Below are 15,640 nucleotides of genomic sequence, written 5' to 3' on the forward strand. Positions count from 1 at the left end.
TCAGCATCCAGTAGGAATGAGAAAAATCAGAGGGAGTTCAGTGGTTGCCTCCCCCAAAGTAGTGAGCTGAGGATGGTGGAGTGAGCAGTCCTGCTAGACACTCCTTATCTGCTCGTTGCGCACAGCGTCCCGTTTCTGGTTTCCACCTTGGTCAGCAGTGCCGCAGCACGGGTGTTGCTCAGGTCTGTCTTTGGAGTTATTCCACTTTTTGTCTTAAACTCTGTGTTTGTGTTTCATTTCTTATTAATGAATTTTAGAACTTTGGCCCTTTTAAAACTCTGCATTTGTCTTAATTAGCTGTTCTGGTCATATAGTTTTATTCCTTTATCTTTTTTGAACACTTTATACACCCTTATTTTAATATTCCTTTTAGATCACTCTATTCTCTTTACTCTCTGGGCTTTGAATCTCCTTGTTTCTTGTATCTGCTGCCTCTCTTTGGGGAGATACCTGGGAGTTTTTCCTCTGAGCGCCTCTTCAGTAGGAAATGATTTTCCACGAGAATCCTGGTTCCCCTGGATGAGGACGGTGTCTCCCGGGGAGAGTTTCCTGTTTGGTTTTGCTGGAGCCTGGCGGGTTCCCTCAGGTGCAGATGGGTATAGTGTTAGCTCCTCAGCTCAGAGTTTCTGTACCAGTCACTGCAGACCTGGGGCCCTGGTTTCCCACAGATGCCCAGGGCAGGGGCCTTCTTCTGTGCTAGGTGCTGCTCCGTGGTATTTGTTCCGTGACTCTGCAAACATTGTTTTAAAATCAGTTTGTAACATCGGCCTAGTAAACAAATGTAACACATGTGCCTCCTGGAACAATGGACTGGCACACCACCCCCTTCTCATCTTCATCCCAGTCCTCAGGGAGGCCCCTGGTCACTGAAGTCTGAGGCCACCAAGGCAGGAAGACCCTGGGGGGAGGGTCAATGAGAGATGCCTCTCAGCCCCTGTTCCTGCTGTCCCTGGGCCTCAGGGTAGAGCTTCTGCGGACTTTGTTCCTTCCCGTTTCTGAGACAGCCTGAACTTGGGCCACCCTCCCCTTCATGGAGTCCCAGCTGTCAAACAAACACCTCCAGGGCCATCTGCTCTCTGAACAAGAGTTTTCCTCCTGGGATGCCCCCACCCACTCACAGAAACAGGGATATAGGGAAGAAAGGACCAGGATTTCTGGTTGCAATGATTGTATCCATGAGTTTGAGACCCCCAGGTTACCTTTGGACTGATGAGCTGAACTGCTGGGCATTCTGGCCTGGATGTCCCTGGAGCCCCAGAACCTCCACAGGGATCATGAGCAGGGGGTCACTGCCCCAGAACAACGAGGACACCCACACCCACATGGTCTACCCTAGTTCCTCACTCATGAGAGGAAATGACGAGATTCCAAGGTCCCCTCCAGTGTCACAGGCTGGCCTGAGCCATAGGGTCCTGACCCAGCATGGCATCAAATGCCTGGAGCTCATCCTGCAGGAGCAGCCACGGAGGAGCCCCTGGGTGTGCTGGGTAGGGGGGCTGTACGGAATCTCATTCACTCTGGACAGCTGTGGTCTCTGCAGAGGCCAGGGGTCTGTGGCCCCCAAACTACCCTCAACGATGCAGTCCAGCCAGAACTGGGGCCTTTTGGCTTCAAAACGTGTTGGAGTCTTTCCCCAGAGCCCATTGTCTTTTAGAAATTACCACTTAGGGAGGGTAGTGCTGCTGATAAAGCCTGGCATGCACTGAATTGTGTCCTCCCCAAAATTTATATGTTAAAGTCCCAACCCCTGGTTCCTCAGGATGCAGCTGTATTGTGTTTGGAGAGGATTTGTAAAGGTTAAACGAGGTCATTAGGGTGCGCCCTAATCCAGTACGACTGGTGTCCTTACAGGAACAGTTTAGGAAACAGACATGCGTGGAGGGAACAGCATGGGAGGACACAGGAGGAAGGCAGCCGTCAGCAAACCCGGCTCCATGAGACCCAGAGCAAACGACCCCCACACCTTGACCTTGGACTTGCAGCCTGCAGAATTCTCAGGAAAAGTGTCTGTTTTTTGTCACTCAGTGTGTGGAACTTTGTTCTGGCCCCTAGTGGACAAATACAATGGCTTTGCTGTTAACAGCCTAGTGGACAAATGCAAAGGCTTTGCTGTTAACAGCCCAGACCTACGTTTCCTGCACATAAGGCATGGGACTCCCTCATCCCCTCTGCCCAGGTCCAGCCCTGGTCTCCGAGCTGAGCTCACCGGGTAGGCTGCGGGCAGCAGGCGGGAGTGGGGCCTGATGGAAGGGGCGGTGCTGAGGCAGTGAGGGCTGCAGAGGGATGCTCACTTGCTCATGTGGCTCAGCTTCGTGGAAGCATCAGGAGCAGGAGTGAAGGAAGCAAGGTGACAGGGGCCACTCATGGGGAGACAGATGGGCAGGCTCCTCTACATGCTGGAGACAACTTTGAGGGCACCTGCTCCACCCACTGCCACACCCTCAAACTTCCCCATACCCTGTGCATGGTCCAGCAGTAGCCCTGATTGTATGATATGACCTTGGTGGTCAGATCAGGCATGCACAGCTTGACCCAGACTATGGGATCAGAATCTCTCCCCAGCAACGTGGCCATGGGGTCTCTGAAGAGAAGACGAGCAACCGCAGACTGCAGGGCTACTCGCAACAGCCAAGTACACAGAGAGGCAGAGGTGAGGAGAAGGGAGCAGAGCTGAGGCCACATGGCCCAGGGAGCAGGGCAACCTGAAGGAGACCCCAAGCAGGGGTCCTGTGGGTTTTCCAATGTCTGGTCCTGCTAAGACCTGGCTGCTCTTGTGATCATGAGCAGGCAACCTACAGTCACTACAGCCCTGTCCTTCTGTTGTCTCCTCTTGGGTCCTGCCTCCGCACAGCCTGTAGCCAGGCTCAGGCTGGGATCTCCCATATGGACCCTAAGGCAGGCTTTCTTACACTTTCCACGGAAATTCTCCAGCTGATAGAAGTGAACTCCCCAAGCTGGGGCCATATTCTCAAGTGGTCTGTAAAATTTTTGCAAGGTTTGTGGTTCATCTAAAAGATTCATAATTTAAAAATGGAATTCTTGATAGTTAAGTCAAGGCAGATTGGGTTTCTGGTGAGAGTCAGCTCTCTGGTTCATCGTTAGCATCTTTTGGCCAACAATGTCTCCTGTGTCCTCCCACCGTGGAAGGAGAGAGGCAGCCCTCTGGGGCCTCTTTTATAAAGGCACTAATTCCATCCATGAGGCTCCGCCCTGGTGACCTAATCACCTCCCCATACCCCCACTTCCTCATACCATCCCTTGGGGTTTAGGATTTCAACATAGGAATCTTTAGGGGACACTAACTTTCAGGTCATAGCATTGGACTTACACCATTGCCACACCCCCGCCCCTCTAATTCTTGGGCCTTCAGACTCAGACTGAGTCACACCACTGACATTCTTGTTTCTGTAGCTTGCAGATAGCAAACTGCGGGACTTCTCGGTCTCCATAACCACATGGGGCAATTCCTATAATAAATCTCCTCTTACATATACCTGTATATATCCTGTTGGATCTATTTCTCTGGATAACTCTGGCTAATACACACTGCAAGTACCTGTGCAATATCAAGGGCCTGGCTATCTGCTTGAAATGTAAAATAGAAAACAAACGTGTGCACACACACACACACACACACACACAGAGAGACCCTGCCCAAAGCCACCTGCCAAGTGCCTGTCCTCAAACCAAGGCCCAGGCCCCTTCACCCGTCTCCATCACAAGCGTCGCCAGCCTGTCTGACAAACTGCCCTACAAAGTTACTGACATTGGCCTGGCCTCCTGGATACACAAGGCCCTGAACATTGTGGAGAATGAGATGCCAGGCCTGATGCACATGCCAGAGCTGTGCTCAGCCTCCAAGCCACTAGAGGGCACCCGCATCGCCCAGCTGCCTGCACACGACCATGGAGACCGTCATCCACATTGAGACCCTCATCAACCTGGGTGCCCCAGCAGCAACATCTTCCTCACTCAGGACCATGTGTTGACTGCCATTACCAAGGCTGGCATTCCAGTACATGCCTGGAAGGGCGAAAGGATAAGGAGTACCTCTGGTGCATCGAGCAGTCACTGTAATTCAAGGACGGGCCCTCAACATTATTCTGGAGGATGGCAACGACCTCACCAACCTCTTCCACATGAAGTACTCACAGCTCTTGCTGGGCATCTGAGGCACTTCCAAGGAGACCAAGACTGGGGTCCACAACCCACACAGGATGCTGGTCAGTGGGATCCTGAAGGTGCCTGCCATCAATGTCAATGACTCCATCACCAAGAGCAAGTTTGGCAAGCTCTGTGGCTGCTGGGAGTCCCTCATAGATGGCATCAAGTGGACCACAGAGGTGATGATTGCCAGCAAGGTAGCAGTGGTAGCAGGCTACAGCAACATTGGCCAGGGCTGTGTCCAGGCCTGTGGGGTTTTGGGGCCCACGTCATCATCACCAAGATCGACCCTGTCAATGCACTGCAGGCTGCCATGGAGGGCTATGAGGCGACCACCATGGACGAAGCGTGTCAGGAGGGCAACACCTTTATCACCACCACAGGCTGTGTCAACATCGTCCTTGGCCAGCACTTTGAACAGGTGAAGGATGATGCCATCATGTGTAACACTGGACGCTTTGATGCGGAGATCGATGTCAAGTGGCTCAGCGAGAACACTTGGAGAAGGTGACCATCAAGCACCAGGTGGCCGGGTGCTGGCTGAAGAATGGGCGCCGCACCATCCTGCTGGCTGAGGGTCAGCTGGTCAGCCTGGGTTGTGCCATGGGCCACCCTGGCTTTGTGACGAGTGACTCCTTCATCAACTAGGTGACTGCACAGATTGAGCTGTGAACCCACCCAGAGAAGTGCCCCGTCGGGGTTCACGTCCTGCCCAAGAAGCTGGATGAGGCAGTGGCTGAAGCCCACCTGGGCAAGCTGAACGTGAAATTGACCAAGCTGACTGAGAAGCAGGCCCAGTACCTGGGACATGTCCCCTGATGGCCCCTTCATGTGTGATCACTACCACTACTGAGAGTCAGACCTGTGTTTCACCTTCCAGCTGCTGTTCTTGCCCAGGCTCTGCCTCTCCTTCTTAAGAGCAAATAGCACCAATTTTGTGACTGGTTTGTCAGCATCCCCCATCGACTCCTCAGGGCTGGTCACTCAGTTTTTGGCTTCACTTGCACCCTCATACTATTCCAAGTGTGTCAGGGGAACTGAGAGGCCCCTCCTCAAGCCCTGGTCACAGTGGAGGTGTAAGGGAGACAGCCACAGGGAACTGTGAGCTCAGTGGTCTTGGAACTGCTCACTAAGTCAGTCCTCCCTTAGCCTGAAGTTGGTAGTGGAGTCACAAAGCCCATGTACTTTACCATCTAGGCCTTCACCTGGCCTGTGGACTTACACTGTGTGCTTGGTTTACAGGTTCAGTGGTTCCTCAGCCCCTGACAGAAGGAGCTGTACTGAAGGGCAAGGAGGAACTGTTTCAATTTTCCTGAGAGCTTGGCTTAGTGCTGGGCCTTCTCTTAAACCTCATAACAATGAGGTTGGTACTTTCAGTCCCTGTTTTACAGGGGTTAGAATATACTGTTAAGGACAACTGAGAAAGAACAGAGAAGTGACAGCCAGAGGTTGAGAAGGGCCAGAAAAGCATAAAAGCAGGCATAGATTGGCCACTACTTTGTAACGAGATGGTTCCTATCACAACCCTGGGTCAAAAAGAGAGTAATTTGGTTTATAATGTTTAAATAATGTTTATAATGTTAAAAGAAAGCAGGAAGGTAGGTAAATAAAAAATCTCAATACCATAAAAAAAAAAAAAACAGGGAGAACACAAAACAGAATGAATACTTCAATAGATACCTGACCAGGTATGCAAATTACCCAGCACGGCACAGGCAGAAACACTAGGCAGTGCTTGAGACACAGAGTTCCCTTCTGCCTCTCTGTCTCCCTCTACATGCTGAGCCTACTCAGGGAATCCTGGTGAGACATGGAGTTCCCTTCTGCCACGCTGTCTCCCTCTACATGCTGGGCCTACTCAGGGAATTCTGGTGTTCACAAAAGGGGTCAGGGGAACTGCATGAAGACCACAGCTTTGTGTAGGCCCACAAGCTTCAACACAGGCTTATGGATGTGTGGTTGTGTATGTGTGCATGCAGAGGAATCCTGCAGCCACGCCTGGTGGGAGTCTGGGGGAGGCTCCTGGCTTCAAAGAGTCCAAGCCACTAGCCCAGGCTTGGAGACCTGAGCTGAGGGATTGGAGGGAGGGGCTGAGCAGCAAGCTCAGGAATAGCCCAGGTCAGCCAGGAGGACAGTCCACCCAACCAGCAGTGGTGAGGGAGCCTCGCCCCAGCCCAGAGCTGGGTCCACTGGCCAGCCAGGTGGAGGGGTTCATTCAGGCTCCAGTGATGACCTGGCAGGAGGCTGGGGACATGCTCTAGGCTGTGAGCCTCTGTGAGAGGTGGGTGGATACTTCCCCCATATCCCCACTCCTGGTTGCAGGTTCTGCATTTGGGGACAGGAACCGAGTGCCCAGTACACCTCTGCAGACAGCTGCTCTGCATTGACTCCTGGTTCTTCCACTTAAAAGTTGTGGGATGTTAAGCAAGTTGCTATAAATTCTCAGACCTGTAATTTCCTAATCTATCCAATGTGAAGAAAGCAAGCCAAGCTCACAAAATATTAGTGAGTCTAAAACAATTCACCCGTGGCGATCAGCGCACATCCCCAAGGAGCATAAAACAAAGTTGACAAAACTCCCCAGTGTTCTGATGTGACGTCCCCACCTCCTAGGACCAAGGGTCTAGCACAGAGTAGACGCTTAGGATGTATCAAGGCCCCATTGAGCTCTGGGAGTTCTGGCTGTGCCCACTTTAATGATAAATGATCAGAGTGCTGCACTAAGGCAGCTTCACCATGAAGCAGCCGTCTGGGAGGGCCTGGTGGTTCAGCTCCCGACTGCGGAAGGGGGCACCCTGGGGAACTGTACAGGGCTCTGGGCTAGAGTCAGAAGACTCAGCTGCTAAAGCCAAGCCCAGCCCTCCTACACTTTCCTACACTTCGACCCACCTGATGCCTCCTCTCACGGAGGCTCGAGCCCCTGGTGGTGGGTGCGGGGTGGGGGATCTAAGGGCTCACCTTGTCACTAGGCAATCCCTGTCCCAATCACCTCCATGCCTCTTTGCTAGGGCTTGTGGGTTGACAGTTGGAGTTTCAGGACCGCACGAAAAGTGCCTTAAATAACACTTTCCTACAAATAAATAGCCATTTATTTTCCCATTGATTGGAGATGTTCGCTGTAGCACATCCTATGTGGGTCTGGTTCCTGCCTTTATTCTCTCCCTCACCGTGGTGCTCCCCCAGAGGACTCCCTAACAAAATAAACCTTCTACATGTACATTTTCCTCTCCAGTCTGTTTCCAAGCCTCTATAAGAGGTTCAGCTAATACAGGTGTGCAGACCAGGTGTGCACATTTGCCTCCAAAAGTCCCACCAGAGTCTTGCCATCAAGGGAGCCTTCCCTAGTAGGCTGGGGAAACCAGTAAGAGAGCTAAAGCTCCAGGGTCCTTGCCCTCAGTGATTGGCATGCTAGCAGGGACTGGGCACTGTCCACAAATCTATCCCCAACTCCTTCTTGGATACACGGCTACTAAATTGTAGCCTCCCCTGCAGCTCAGCGGGCTGTGTCTGAGCTCATGGCAGTGGCAGGTGCACGTGCCTGTCACCCAGCCTAGCCCTGCTGCTTCTGTCTGGCTGACTGGAAGCTGATCTCAAAAGAATGCTCTTGCCTGGCAGAGCTTCCCCTGAATATTGAGGTCCCTGAATGACCAATGGAGGCCTGCAGTGTCCCTGAAGGCCTGGACCTTCTCTGTGCCATCCCAGGGGTGAGAAGTGCCCTGGCTTCGTGTGAGCTTTGTTGTTCCACGTGGGGCTACTCATAGCCTCACCTGCTCTGGCTCATTCCAGCTCTACAGGGGTGCTTTACGTGACATCCAGTAGACTCTCAGAAATGTGTGTTCTTATAGTCAAAAGTAAGGAATAAGGAGCTCTGATGTGAGACTTGTTTTCTGAAAGTATGCTGCACCCCTCCGAGGAGGAGCAATGGAACAATGGCAGCCCAGGAGTAGAAGTAGTTAGTTGGCACCTCTCAGGCATCAAAATAGTGAGTAAATACTAACACTTCAAATAGATCCTCTAGGAGAGCACACTGAAATTCACCAGAAACATGACAGGAATCAGACAGCAGAGGAGAGGGAAGCCTGCCGAGCTGGGACCCCCAAGGAGCCACAAAGGGCTCCGTAACACAGGGAAGAGGTGAGTGAGTGAGAGAACCCTGAAATTTCACACTTCCACCATGGACCTTTGCAATCCTAGCCACAGGGAGCCCCCGGGCCTCCAGATGAACACAGGGAGCCTGCTGGAGATGGTGCAGAGGCACTGTTCAAGCCTACATGGATCCCACAGGCTTTTCATCCCTGATCTGCCTGGTGCAGCCACTGCTGCCCGCCATGGAGGGGAACTGGGCACTTTTGTGTGCCCCAAAGACAGATACCGCAGCTGTGGTAAGGAGGAGTGGGTGGACGATGCTCTGCATGGCTTCCCACTGCTGCTCCTCTCTGCCAAATGGGACTTGCCTGCTTTGGTGACAGGCTGCCAGTGCCACCGCCCACCCCTGCCTGAGCATGACAGCCACAGCTCAGTGTTCTTCTGAGAGCCCAACCCCCAGAGGCTGCCCATTAACCCTTTCCACCACAGGCTTGCCTCTGCTGCCCCAGGCCAGGGAGGGAACAGGAAGTTCAAGTACCTTCCTGAGCTCCTAACAGCAAAATCCAGCTTTGGGAGAGAAGTGCGAGTGGGCCATGAGCCCAACAACTGCCATCGCTCATTGCCCCAGCTGAAGGGTCCTGCCTTCCTGAGTGAAAAGTGCACAGCACAGCCACCCTGCTATGCCTGAACATTGCAGCTGTGGCCTGGAGCCCTTGGGAATGCCCAGACCCCAGAGTCCTGTGATCTGTTCTCAGGCTCCAGGGGACCAGCCCACCCCTCCCTATCACAGCCAGCACCTGAACTCTGGGCTGGCTGGATCCTGGTCCAGCCACATCAGGACTCCTACATGCCATCTAGTGGGTCGTTGAGAAGTGTGGGAGTTTGGTAATTACCTAGCCCAGTCCAACATCGCTGGCACCTGACTCCTCCTTGGGCCTGAGTTTGGGCCCACCCAAGCAGCCAACACCACCATGATGACTCCCACCCACATGGCTGATAGGCAGAGCCGTTCCCCGTCTCCCCATGAGGCAGCGGCATTACCACATGGAGAACATCACCACATTGGAGAACAGGCGCGCCATACAACTGCCTGCATTGGGCTGAGTGAAGATCTTCTACCCTGAAGCCATTCCTGCAGAGAGGCACACAGGACAGGCATTTTTCATGTCTCTCAGCCACACTGTGGCCTGGAAATAGACCACAGTGTGCATCTGAACTGAGACACACCAGCCCCAGAACAGGGGTGTGATAGGGAAGCTGATTGCATTCCTGCCTATCTAGGACATGGAGCCAGTGCAGCCCCCTCATCCCACCACAGAGACCTCTGTGCATTTCATCAGGCGCTCCCCCAGCCACCCCCATCAGGGCTGGTGCCTGTGCTTATCACTGGGGGTATTCGTGGGAATGCCAGGGTTCCAGCTCTGCCCAGCTGCATCCTCTCTTCCACCCTCCCAATCTACTCTGAGCAGGAAGCTCAGGGCACCTGGCATTCCACTGTCCAGTCCATCACCTGAAACAATAGAGAGCACCTCAGTGAGCAAAGGTCAAATATACCCATGGGCTTATGCCCCAGCCAGTAGTTAGTGAGCACCTCTCAGGCATCAAAACAGTGAATAAATACTAACACTTCAAATAGATCCTTTAAGAGAGCACGCTGAAATTCACCAGAGACATGACAGGAATCACAGACAGGAGAGGAGAGTAAAGTCTGCCGAGCTGGGACCCCTATGGACCGAAAAGGGGCTCCCTAACACAGGAAAGAGGTGAGTGATATATAAGTCAAGTAAGCCAGCTCTTATTTGTAAGTGCCACCTACTGGCCTGCAGGTTGAACTGCATGGCCCAATATAAAACAGAAGTGCACAGGGCTGCAGGAGGAAGTCCAAAACCCCTACCAACAAACTCTACAGTGACACCCTCAAGGTGGGGGAAGGGGGAGATAACAGAGAAAATATCCCACATAAATGAAAATAAATTTGAATATAAGAAGTGTCAGCTCCTCCAGATGAGAAGGAACCAGTGTAAAAATTCCAGCACCATGAAAGATCTGAATGTTGCAACAACATTCAATAATGACACTAGGTCTCTAGCAAAGAACCCCAACAAAAAAGAAAACCCCAAAATTACAGATAAAGAACTAAAAGTACGGATTGCAGGGAAGGTCAATGAGAACCTAGAGAAAATTGAAAACTAACACAAAGAAACCATGAAAACCGGGAAATGAAGGAAGAGATAAATACCTTTAAAACAACAACAACAACAGAACTTCTGGAAATAAAAAATACACTTAATTCCAAAATACAGTTAAAAGCTTTAATGATCCAAGCAGAAGAAAAAATTTTCAGATCTTGAAGATTGGTCTTTTGCTAACACAGACAAAAATATAGAAAAATGAATTTTAAAAAAGAACAAAGAAATATGGGATTTTCACCAAATCTATAACTTATAGACATTCCTGAGAGAGAAGAAGAAAAAGTAAGCAAACTGGAAAACATATCTAGGGGAATAATTCAGGAAAATTTCCTTAATCTTGCTAGAGAAGTAGACTTCAAAATATAAGAAACTCAGAATACACTTACAATTACAGAATGGGAGAAAATATTTGCAAATTATGCTGCCAACAAAGGAGTAATATCCAGAGTATATAAGGAAGTCAAACAACTAAACAGAAAAAAGCAAGCAACTCCATTAAAAACTGAGCAAAGGATATGAACACACATTTCTCAAAAGCAGCAAACACATGAAAAAATTCTCAACATCACTAATTATTAGAGAAAGGCAAATTAACACCACACTGAAATATCATCTTACACCAGTCAGAATGACTATTTTTAAAAAGTTAAAAAACAACAGATGTAGGTGTGGATGTAGAGAAAATGAAACATTCATACACTGATGGTGGGAATGTAAATTAATTCAATGTCTATGGAAATCAGCTTGGAGATTTTTCAAAGAACTAAAAATAGAACTATCATGTTACTCAGTAATCCAATTACTGGGTATCGAGCCAAAGGAAAAGAAGCCATTATATAAAAAAGACACCTATACTTTTACATTTATCTCAGCACTATTCACAATAGCAAAGTCATAGAACCAATCTAAGTGTCCATCATTGGTTGACCAGATAAATAAAATATGGTATATATGCACTATGGAATATTATGCAACCATAAAAATTGAAATTATGTTCTTTGCAGCAACATGATGGAGGTGGAGGCCATTATCCTAAGTGAACTAACTCAGAAACAAAAAAACAAATACTGCATGTTCTCGCTTATAAGTGGGAACTAAACAATACGTATATATCGACATAAGGATGGAAATAAGAGAGGCTGTGGACTCCGAAACAGGAAGGGGTGAGAGGGGGATGAGGGCTGAAAGACTACCTATTGGAAACAATTTTCAGTATCTGGGTGATGGGTACACTAGAAGCCCAATCCCCACCAGTACACAATATATCCATGAAACAAATATGCACATGTGCCCCCGAATCTAACATTTAGAAAGGCAGCCCACTTGCAACTCAGTCCACCTGCATGACCAAGGGTTGTGCCGCTTTTCCCCCTTCACCAGGGTGAGGAGCCCCTGACTGATACCAAACCTGGGGGATCAACTCAGCTGGAGAGGAGGAGGCAGGGCTGGAGTGGCCCACAGAAGGGTGGCTGGCAAAGTTCCCTCTGCCTGCCCCTGCGATCACTGTTCAACACAGAAAGCCTGGGAGGGTCCCTGTGGGTGACCAGGGTGGAGAGGTTCTCTCCTATGATGTCCTCTAAGCTCGCCTTCTTAATCTATGACTTCCTCCCTTGAGGGATGAGGAAGGATGACAGGCCCTAACCTGAGTTCACATTGGCTAAATTCCAAAGGCTCTCAAACCCCATTAACAAACATATGTTGATTTCACCAGGATCACATACAACTCTTCATTAAATTGCACATGCATTTCTCCTTATGGGGTCTCAGAGCCACAGAGATGGAAAGCAGCCTCTTCATGTTTATACATGGGTTAACACAGGAGCACAGACCAGCTGCAGAGGAGTGGGCTTGAACCTCCCAGGGCAGAAACATAATTGTCATTAGTTAGAGACAACCCAATCTGAGGAAGAAATAAAATCTCTCTACACTTTCAGGTTATTTTAATTCCCTTCCTTTACCCTATCTATCTATCTATCTATCTATCTATCTATCTATCTATCTATCTATCTTTTTATTTATTTATTTATTTTGAGATAGGGTCTCGCTCTGTTGCCCAGGCTGGAGTGCAGTGGCAAAATCTCAGCTAGCTGCAACCTCCACCTCCTGGGCTCAATCAATCCTCCACCCAACCTCTTGAGTAGCTGGGACTACAGGCAGGCCATCCTGCCTGGCTAATTTTCATATTTTGGGTAGAGATGGGGTTTTGCTATGTTGTCCAAGTTGGTCTTGAACTCCTGGACTCAAGCAATCCACCCGCCTTGGCCTCCCACAGGCCTCCCGTGAGCCACCATGCCTGACCTCCCTTTCTGCCTAATGAAAGCTTCCCCACACTTTTCCTGGTGTCATGAGTACAGTGAACATTTTCTCCCTGAGTCTTGAGAGACACACAATTCCAGGCACCTTATAAAGTTGCCTTGGCTGCTCTGGGCACATTCGTATATGGCTGTAGGCATTAGGCAGCTGGGCCAGGCAGTCTAGCACCAGAGGGTGCACTGTCTGGCTGTCCATCCATTCCCACACCTGCACGGACATGTGACCCACCTCTCGGTACCCTGCCCATGGGGCTGCACACAGGCCATGCACCTGCTCGCCAGGCACCAGGCACCCTTGTCATAAATAACTCCACCTGTCCAGCAATGAGGTGGGAACACTCAATTCTTTGTGAAAATCTCTGTATTTACAGTACCAGAAGTGTGTGCATTTTGTGAAACAAAAACTGTCTAAAAAACAAAGCAAGACAAAAAAATTGATGAAGCCAGGCCTCCCACTGCAGGAAGAATGTTGAGAAGTAAAGTGTGGAGGGGTGGCATGTTCTCTTTAGCACCCACGGTTGTTCAGGGAATGAGCTTCCAAATGGAGAAAAACCAAATGACTGGGTCCCGTCCACCCCCAGGGGCTCTATCACCCTTTTCCATTTCCTCAACATTGACCTGGCTTATTTCTCTGGACGCCTTGTGCAGGGTGTTGTGTGCTTGGAAAACTCTCTCATAACCAGCTAGGGAAACAGATGTGCAGACACAGAGGGGAGAGTCTGGGGAAGGGTGGGAGAGGCCCACTTTCCAACATCGCAGCTGGCAGGACCCAGGTGCGGAGTCCAGGCTGCAGCAGGACAGGAGGGTGCAAGACGGAGAAGGGGGACAAGAAAGAGTAACTCCTCGGGATGATGGCATTGAAGGTCAAAGTCATGTGACTTAGAGAAAGCCCCAAAGCCCTATACACAGAGGCAAGCCATTGCATTGAAGCCTTAAAAGAAAAAAAAAAAAAAACATGGAGCGGGGACATTGCCATCCAAATTAGTCAATACTGTTTAAAACCTAAACCTGGTATATTTTTAACTTGTACTTACCTTTCAAAAATTCTATGGAAAAGTATAGATATTGCATTCTACTAGATGGGGGAGGTGGAGAGCAGTTGATTTACTCTCAAGATAGATTAGGTATGACTGGACAACCTCAGCCACAGCCCTTGGTCTGTGTGGGTGGCACCTTGGGCCATCCTGCAGCCACTGTCTGCACATGCTGGATGGTAGGATCCTGTCTGTTGACACTCATCTCTGTTGGGGCTGTGCTTCCTTCTTTGGGGACAAATGACTAAGAGGGGAAGTTTATCTTCTCTAATGAAATGAGGAAAATCTGCTGAAATTTTCCTGGTTTGGGGGACAGTGTGGGGTATCTAGAAAGAGAACTCACATTTCCAGAAAGACCCTCATTGCCTTCTGGGACACATTCAGAATTTGAATAGCCAAAAAAATGGAAAGCAGGGACAAGGATGTGAAGAGTATAGCAAATAAAATACACAAATATTTTTCATTGCAAAAAAGCTAGGGAGGGAGATACAGCATTGAATTCATGTTTCAAAGACTTTGGGGCTTTTTTTAGAGAGGAATTTGGCCTAAGACCTCATGGTCCCACCCCTTGGTGACAGATGACGTTGGGGCGGTTAGGAGTGGAATGCATCCATGCCTGGCATCCCCACAGCACCAGGGAGCTTTATTCTGGCAGGTGCAGTATAAATCCAGCTCATTCAGAGGAAAAGCTCCCTGGTGACAAACCCTTTGGTTGATCAGCAAGAATTCAACACCTTTGACCACAAACAAAGCCTCAATGTGTATGTCCAGTTCAGCAACAAAGGCCTGTTAATCTTGGGTGTTTGGTGCCTTAGAAGTTGGGCTCTGGGGGAGGCAGTGACAAAGGGGGTTCTGCAGGGTGCCCGAGAAGAGCAGGGAGCAGTGGCAGCATCCTGGAGGGAGGCCTTGGGCACCTAGTGGGGAGGAGGTGGCACCTGGAGGAGCAGGTGATGGGGAGGCACTCCCAGCTGGGTTGAAGGCAGCTCTTCGCGTTGCAGAGTCTGCTTGGGAAAAGTACTCCAGGCTGTGTCTCAGGCACATCCTTGGGCGGCAGGGAGCCTGTGGTAGGGAAAGGCACTCCTGACTGTGTGGAAAGCAGATCCTTGGGCAGCAGGGACCATGTGTGCATTGGGACTGTGCAAGGGCTAAGCTGAGGTACCTCCCCTGTAGGGAAGAGAAGAGAGAGAAGGTCACTGTGACAGCATTGGAATTGGACTCAGAAGGCTGCAGTTGCCTTGCTAAAGGGGTGGGGTCAGGACCCATCGGGACCCACAGGGTGGGCCTTGCTGTGCTCCTCCTTTCTCCCCTAGGTGCTGCCTCCAGCCTGGACTCCTCCGTCCAGACCAAGCTCAAGTGTCAAAAGTACCCCCTTCCTCTCTGGGCAGCCCTGGGTCTCTGACTCTGGACTCCCTCACTTGGGGTTGAACTTGTCTTCTTCCCCCTGGGGGTCAGGAGGAGGCCCCAATTACCTCTGTGCCCCAGCATGGCCTGGAAGGCTCTAGTGAGCATGTGGAAGGGATGAGCACTCACCACAGCCCTCAAGGCTGGCTCCAGGGACCCTTGGGTGGGTGACGAGCTGAGAAGGCAGCAGCTCCACAATTCCCTTGGTTTGGGAAGAGGATGATCCAGACCCGTAGGAATAGCTAGTTCTGTCTTGCAGGACCAGTTGCTTTGCTTTCATCCTGGGCACACACCAGTGTAGCCAACCCACCAACCACACAGCTGCAAGTCTGCGATGCCTTTCTCTCTGCTGGTTTCTTATGCTCATGATCGGGCAACCCTGTCTGAAGACTTGATCAGGGCCTTTCAAAGAGGCCCTCAGGGTCACTTTAAGTAAGGTCAAAGGGACTGG

At 50.4% G+C, this 15,640-nt stretch overlaps 1 long non-coding RNA gene and 1 pseudogene across 4 annotated transcripts in view; one reads left to right on the forward strand and one right to left on the reverse strand.

The window, feature by feature from the left end:
- Positions 1-293: 293 nt before the first annotated feature.
- The window catches only part of LOC697176 (uncharacterized), a 78,283-nt gene continuing 62,936 nt past the window's right edge, over positions 294-15,640 (reverse strand). For 2 of the 4 annotated variants that reach the window (XR_013397815.1, XR_003719315.2), the window contains one exon: positions 294-730. This is a non-coding gene — a long non-coding RNA (uncharacterized LOC697176). Of the gene's footprint in view, positions 731-14,233; positions 14,953-15,640 lie in introns of those variants that run through there. The other 2 variants (XR_013397817.1, XR_013397816.1) reach the window with 1 other exon arrangement.
- LOC697662 (adenosylhomocysteinase pseudogene) lies at positions 3,740-5,017 on the forward strand (annotated as a pseudogene).

Source organism: Macaca mulatta, chromosome 9 (assembly GCF_049350105.2).
Source record: "Macaca mulatta isolate MMU2019108-1 chromosome 9, T2T-MMU8v2.0, whole genome shotgun sequence".
NCBI classification, from domain to species: Eukaryota; Metazoa; Chordata; class Mammalia; order Primates; family Cercopithecidae; genus Macaca; species Macaca mulatta.